The sequence below is a fragment of the Cebus imitator genome, unplaced genomic scaffold, assembly GCF_001604975.1.
Source record: "Cebus imitator isolate Cc_AM_T3 unplaced genomic scaffold, Cebus_imitator-1.0 Scaffold1, whole genome shotgun sequence".
NCBI classification, from domain to species: domain Eukaryota; kingdom Metazoa; phylum Chordata; class Mammalia; order Primates; family Cebidae; genus Cebus; species Cebus imitator.
Window position 1 is genome coordinate 14,627,501 of NW_016107316.1, and position 7,972 is coordinate 14,635,472.

Here is a 7,972-nt window from a genome sequence, read left to right on the forward strand (position 1 = left end):
GTATTAGGATAGTTCAGGCCTAATAGAATGATTCAAAAAGCATTCCCTCTACTCTTATTTTTATGTGTGAGATTGTGAAAAATTAGCATCATTTTTTCCTTAAATGCTTAGTAGAACCCACAAGTGAAACCATCTGGTCCTGTTGCCTTTTTTTTGAGAGGTTATTAACTAATTATTTAAATTGTTTAATCGCTGTAGGATTTTTTTTACATTATCTATTTGTCTACGCAACCAACATTACAGTCACATCTTTAAGAAAAAACATCCCCCAACCAAGACAAATTCAAAAATGAAAAGTGATTGTTGCTCCATATGTGCATATATCAACATTAAGAAACCAAAAAACATGAAAAAGCAAGGTAGTATGACACCCTCAAAGGAATACAGTCATTCATCACTAGATCCTAGACAAAAAGAAATCCTCAAAATATCACATAAGGAATTCAAAATAGGCCTGGCACCGTGGCTCATGTCTGTAATCATAACACTTTGGGAGGCTGAGGCAGGCAGATGGCTTGAGCTCAAGAGTTCAAGATCAGCCTGGGCAACATGCCAAAACCCTGTCTCTACAAAAAAAATACAAAAACTAGCTGGGTGTGGCGGTACATGCCTGTATTCCTAGCTACTCGCCAGGGTGAAGTGGGAAGATCTCTTGAGCCCAGGAGGTAAAGGTTGCAGTGAGTCATGATCATGCCACTCCATGCCAGGCTGGGCAACAGGGTGAGACCCTGTCTCATGAAAAAAAATCAAAATATTGATTTTTAAAATATAATGAGATGCAAGAAAAATCCAAAAACCAATACAAAGAAATCAGAAAAATCGATTCAGGATTTGTATGAGAAATTTACCAAGGAGATAGATATCCTAAAACACATATACAATAGAAATTTTTGGAAAAACTCATTGAAGGAATTACAAAATACATTTGAAAACTTCAGCAATAGACTAGAACAAGCAGAAGAAAGAATTTCAGAACTTCAAGACAGGTCTTGAACTAATCCAGCCAGACAAAAATAAAGAAAAAAGAATGAACTCAGTCCTGGAGACATTTGGGCCTACATAAATCAAATAAACTTAAAACTTATCAGTATTTCTGAAGGAGAAGAAGAAAAAAAAAGTTTTGAAAGTCTACTTAATAATGATACAAATTTCCCAAGTCTAGCAAGAAATTTAGACATCCAGATATGGAATACCCTAAAATTCCTGACTTTATCACTATGTGAACTATGCATGTAACCAAATTCAACTTGTTCTCCATAAATTTACACAAATAATACCTAGGTGATGGGTGGATAGGTGCAACAAACCACTGTGGCATATGTTTACCCATGTAACAAACCTGCACAACCTGTGTGTGCACCCTGGAACTTAAACAAATAAAATAAAAAATAAAAACCAAGTTATTCTTCATTTTTGGTATAATACTTTTGATTTATAGTATTGCCTTTTGATTCTTTCTCATAGTTTTTAATCTCTCTGTTTATAGTACCAATCTATTCTTGCATGTTGTCTACTTTTCATATTAGAACCCTTAACATATTAATCATAGGTATTTTAAATCCCCTATCTGATGATTCCAACATCTGTTTCATGTCTGAGTCTGGTTCTAATAATACTTGCTTTGTTTCTTTAGATTCTTTTTTCTTCCTTTTTAGCATGCCTTGTGGTGTTTAGGTGAAAGCCAGATGTGAGGTGTGGGGCAATAGGAACTGAGGTAAATGGGCAAATGTGAGGTTTTATGTTAATCTGGCTTGTAGGGGGATTGTGTTTAATGTGTGCTGTAGCTGTAGATAGCAGAGACTTTAAATTTTTCCAGTGCCCTTGTTTTTGTCTCCTCTGTTGTCTTTGGGCTTCCCTAATAACTCCACCTTAGATGAAGTTTGCATCTTGTAGTTTTTTTCAGCTGTAATCCACTGTGATTATACTGGAGCCCCGTTGGTACAATAATAAGATGTGAGGGAAGGGAAGCATTCCATAATCTTATGATTAACTCTCAGTCTTTCAGTTGTTCTATGTCCCCGGGTTGTGACATTCACAAGTGTTTTTAGCTACTCCCCCCTACTTAGGTGAGACAGAAAGTCTAGAGGGGGCTGAAGCCAAGTAAATGTCCTTCCTCCAGGTGAGATAAGGCATTGCTAAAGTCTTTATCCCTGAAAAGTAGTCTTTTTTGTGGAGATGCTTTGAATTTATTTCATAATGGTGACTTTTCATCCCTACCTGCCAGAGCCAAAGAGAGATCTTTCTTAGCTCTCCACTGTGAGAATCTAGTAGGGTTGACAGAGGCAAAACCCAGAAAAGTTTAGGACTCCCGCTAAGACTGTGGACCCCAGGAGTTTTTCATTTTGATACTAGTCCGTACTCAGCCTCAAGCAAATTCATCAAAATTACCATTTAACTGACTTGTCTTCTAGGTAAGCAGATTTCAGCTGTGATTTTGTTTGATATTCATTTTGTTTCTCTAGATTTCAAAGTGGTGGTTTGTTCTGTGACCTAATTCTCTGATGGGCCCAAGGAAAGTCATTGATTTTCAGTTTGTTCAGCTTTTTTTCCTGTTGTAAGAATGAGAGAGATGACTTCCAAGTTGTTTATGTGTAAGAGCTGAAACCAGAAGTCCCCTGACTTGTGTTTCATATTCTCATCTGCAAAATGAAAAAGAAATTGGCCCTGGGAGCTTCCAGGGCAATGGCATCATACAGGGAGAGGGCTTTCAGGAGGATTATGAGTCACAACATTCTATGTCATCTATCAGTCTGTCTTTCATTTTATCAAAGCTGATTACTTTTTCGTTCTACCCATTCAGAATCCTATGGACTTATACAGCTTTGTCCATGAGGGTTTCTAAATCAAGCCATAAAAGTACTAAATTATGTATTTCTTTTGGACTCTATATAAAGTTTTTATGTACCCTGCACTCTCACAGGGAGCATTCTACCTACAATGAAGTGAGGCTCAGGTTGGGGTAATAACAGAATATGCATGAATCAGATGGGTTATAGGCAATGGTATTAAAAGGATAAGCCTCCAAGATGACAGAGGCAATAGAAACAGCATATTTAGCGTTGGAACCTAGGCACAGCATAAGATGAAGAAAGAAGAGCATCAAAGGGTCTGCATTCCTCTGTACCCCAGAAAATCTTCTCTTCCCCTGGGATTCCAACTTAACCTCTGGTTAGCCTGCCTTCTTCCCACTTTTCAAAAATTATGACAACCACTATTCCTAGCATTATAAAATATGAAATATGTAAGGAACATGAGAATTCATGTAATCCAGTCATCCATCAATGGCAAAAATCTTTTCAAGCCCAGCGACATTACTAAGACATCACCTAGTTTCACCCTCAGCCAAATCTCATCTTACTGTTTCCTAAGCTTATGGAACAGGACTTCACATTCTCAGAGACTCTTTCAGAATCCTCTGAGAATCATCTGAAGCTTTCATCCACCAGGATAATTTACTCCCCATCCAGCCATGAGCAGGATAAACTGCCACTGCCTTGTCCATTACTGCAGTTTTCCAGATACTCTGGATCCATATGGAAAGGGCCCATATAGCCAAGCTACCTCAGCTTTGAAATAAATGATTGAACCCTGATGCCAAATGCGTGAGTAAAGTTCAAAGATTTATGCTATCTTTTAAAATTCAGCCAACTCCTGTTCACACACAAAAAATCAATTATTGGACCTCCTTTGTTCTTGAAAAAAAATCAATCATGGTTCTTGCCAACGATCCCATTACCCTCTTGATGCCAGGGTCCCTCCTTCACATCCCCCAATGCATGTTGACATCAGCCGTATTGCACTGCATTTCCGTAAGCCTTCTGTCGTGGTTCAAGATTGAAAACACCTTTTATATTCTCTTCTCTTCTTAGCATCCTTAGATCCCTATTACTTTTCCCCAAAATAACTGTAAATGTGTGAACTAATTAGCTTAGAGAGCACAAGCTCCCTTAATGCCTTCGGAATCCTGCCATCCAACACTGATTTCTCTATGTTACAAGCTGCAAAATAGCCCCTCACTTGGTTTTAGTTTAATTATTCTTCAAGGTCATCCCTGTGCCACTTCTGTCCATGATTCTTTTCTTCTCTGCTTCTGTTTTTAAGAGGATTTTTAAATAGGTTCGGCAGCTCAGCCGTTTTTGAGTCATTACTAGCTTCAATCCCCTTTCGCACTTATTACTTGGCCTATTTTTCTTTCTCCAGCCTCGCCTCTTTCTCTGCTATATTTGCAAGAGTGTTTCTGATTCTCTCTAAACGCTTTGTCAGGTTGGAATTGTTCTGTTTAGGAGGGCTGTATCTTTTCCCTTCCGTTTGAACTGATGGTACATGGCCTGGATTTGAGAATTCACCCTCCCCTCTTTGGTTTACAGCACAGATGGGTTTCTTCCTTCAGCTTCTGATTGCTCCTTCAGGATTGAACTGATTGTTCCCTGGATCTTCAGGATGTTCACGCGATAGGCAGCAGCCCCAAGAAGACAGCGTCCCTGCCTGCAGGTTGCTCAACAGCACCCGGCCTTCAGGAACTCCATGCCATCTACTGATTTATTTCCATGTTCGACTTTGGCAGAAACCAGAATCCTAAGGTGAGAATAATATAACAATTCCAACAATTATCATAATAATGTCACCTCCCACTGGAGTGCATTGTAGACCTTTCAAGCACTTTCCTATAAATTATCCAATTTAGAAAACGTTACATAACAGACTCTTTCTTTTCTGCTTTCTTCTAATTATTATTCTAATTATTTTCTATTTTCTTTCCAACTCCTACTGTAATTTCTCTTTCCCACTCCTCTTGCATTATTAAGCATTACCTTAGAGAACTATAGGATGCACTTCAGCAATGGATCTAGACAGAGGCTTTTGATCTTTCTAAAGTCACAGAACACAAAGCTCACGCTGTTGCCAGGGTCTACATCTTATCAGGCATGAGAAGGGATCATCAGAAAGCCTCACGGATGAGCACACCCAACAGAAACTGGGGAAATGCTACAACTCAGAGGCATATGGAAGACCCAAGCATCGTGTGGTAATCCCAACACCAGGCTCTGAATCCCCTCTTCCCGGACATCCCAATTGGAGTGGAAATGGGCTCTTATTTGAGGAGAAGGCCTGGACAGGGTTTCAGTTGGAACTGTGTCTGCAGGGTATGGGCTCCTGTGTATAAGGAGTCTGAGCAATCAATCAAAATAAAATACCATGTAGAGAAGGAGGAGAAAGGAGATACTCAAGGACATGGCAAGGCAGAAGGCCCAAAGGCCAAGAAAACAGGAGGTCTATATAAGTTTACCCCCAGGATAAACCAAACAGAAAACTCTCCCCTCAAGACTTCCTGGGTTTAAATCTCCTCTTCACCATTCACTAGCTATGTGACCTTGGACAAATTACATAACCAATCTGTGCAAACCCATTTCTTCATCTATGTTACGGTGAGAATAATGGAACCTGCCTCACAGAGTGTCATAAGGATTAAATGACTTAATCCTTGTAATACGCTTAGAAGAGTATCTGGCACATGATAAAATGTTACATAAGTGTCAACTGCTGCTATTGTTACTATTATCTAAAGTACTAGGAGTTTTTCAAGGGTTTCAGGAGAAGGAGAAGAAAATCAATGAGACTAGGGCAGACGTGCAGAGAGAGACAGAATTTTGAGGCAGAAAGCTTGTGGCCTAAAGCTTCTACCAGGCAAATATTGATAGATAGTTCTAGGAAATGAAGACAGTCCCAGAAGATGGAGTCTTTCTCTTCTCTTTAAGTTACACACATTGTCGACGTATGAGCTTCCAGGAATTTACAAACATTCCAGCAATAAACATCAAGCACTAGCATCTTCAACAGCAGGAATAAAAAGAATAATAAAAATAAATATCATCAGTGCCTATAAACTTGGGGCAGACTTTCTACTATCATCATAGTTCAAAACTAGGAGAGAGAAAAATTCTGGAGTCCCATCTTTTTTTATTTCAAATTTTTGATGTCGAATTTATTTATGTTCTTATCTAGTTGCTTATAAGAAACTATCAATGCCCCTTCCCTTGAAAAGAAGGCCCCCAGGACAGAGATGAAATGGGTGGGTGCTAGAGTTCAAGCTGCTGGACAGAGGAGGAGTGAAACTTGTTTTGTAAGCAACGATATCTGTTTTAGATCTAAAGATTTTTTTTGTCTACAAGAAGTAGATGTAAAGATTGCTTGTCTTTTAAAAAAAAAGAAAAAGTAAGCACAGCCTCTGTGATGTGGTAATAACACAGAGGACTAAACATTTGGCCCTTCAAATTCCCCAGTCTTCATTTCAGCCTGGCTAGAAGAGGAGATTGAAGCCACATTCCCAGAGTTGTCATATTTATCGGCAGTGATAAATTTGGCAGAGTCTGAAGGACTCATCTGCACTTACTTTAGCAGCAAAGACTCTGAAAATGGACAATTGCTTCCCCAACATGAAAAAAAGCATCCTGGAGCTGAGCAATTGATTGAAAAAGATGAGACCAGCCTACCAAAGATGAGAACTCTGGGAGATCATTCATGTTCAGAGAAAGAATTCAAGCATGGCTAAGAAAGGCAAGCTGACTAGCACAATGAAAGGAACTGAGTAGCCTGCATACTACAAATAGAGGGAGTGTGGCTTATGGTGACTTTTATTTTTTCCATTACTTAGAAGACTGGAATCAAACTGCTTATCTCAGAATTCTACTGGTCTACAAATCCATCTCAGAATCTCTGGGTTTAGTTCTGCTTTTCTAAGGTCCAAGGAAGACTACTGTTGGTTTGAAAAAAGAGATTCTGTCAAACTATTTTAGTCCAATCCACGGAGAAATCAGATTTTCAAAAATATTTCAAGTAGATTTGCATCCCTGTGACCCTTTGACCCTAACAGCAAATTCTAGGAGCTGTGAATTGTGTGTCTGCCAAATAGGTTAAGGAAGGATCTCTAATAAGAGCAAGAAGGACTGAGGGCTTGGTGAGGCAGGTGAGGAAGGACATGTATATGCTGTCCGGTCGTTCAACGAATTTTGGAGGATGTTTGCCTTCTGCAGTGTAAACCACACTGTGAGGGGCTCCATTCCACATCCTGACTGATAGACTCATTGATCTATCATCCATTTCGACTCTACGCAACCTTGGCTAGGCCACACAGCTAACCCAAGCTCTACAAATGTGAAGTGCTATTGGCGATACTTTTCTCCCCCTTGTTTATTACTACGTGTTGACATCCAGACAGATTCTCAGGCAGGTCCTGAAGACTTCGGATTTTCACAATATTACAATTTCAGCAAGCTGAATGTTAAAAAATGGAAATTGGACAGACTGTTATCAACTTTAATCGACCATTAGAGCATCGGAGCCTGAAGGCACAGTGTTTAACGGTTGGAATGGGGTGGTCAAGTAAAATGCTGTCTCTTTCATTTGGAATCTGGGAATAAAGCCAACCCAGATAAAACGGGGAAAAAAAGCCATTACTCTGACAGCTGTGGCAGAGCACGAGGATCTGTGTTACAAAGGAGGCCGAGATGCAAATAGTGCAGTGCATTTGGGCAAGGTTTGTCTCCTAAATTCCGGTTTTGCAGATTGTGTGCATAATGGAGATAAATAAGCCAAGGCATAAGATACTGACCTACCAGAATGAAGGCTATTATCTGATATCAAAATTAGGTCTTGTGACATCACATTGCATTGCCAGACTTGGCCTCAATATGTCATCACCTTTCTGTGTAGCAATTGCCGCCTTCTCAGAGAGGCAAATAATTTGCTACCTTGGTTCTTCTTCTCTGCTTCAGCCCCTGGGCATGGTACACTGTGAATGCTTTAGAGGAGGATTCTGGAATTAAGGTTTTTAATTACACCTGACATTAGCAAGCTTTCACCTGTTGGCAGCCATCTTGTTAAAACCACCCATGGGAGCAAACGTTGTTCTACTGGAAGTTAAGGCTCCTTTCCCCTCAAAGCCTCTGTTGGCCATGCCACAGATTCCTTGCCG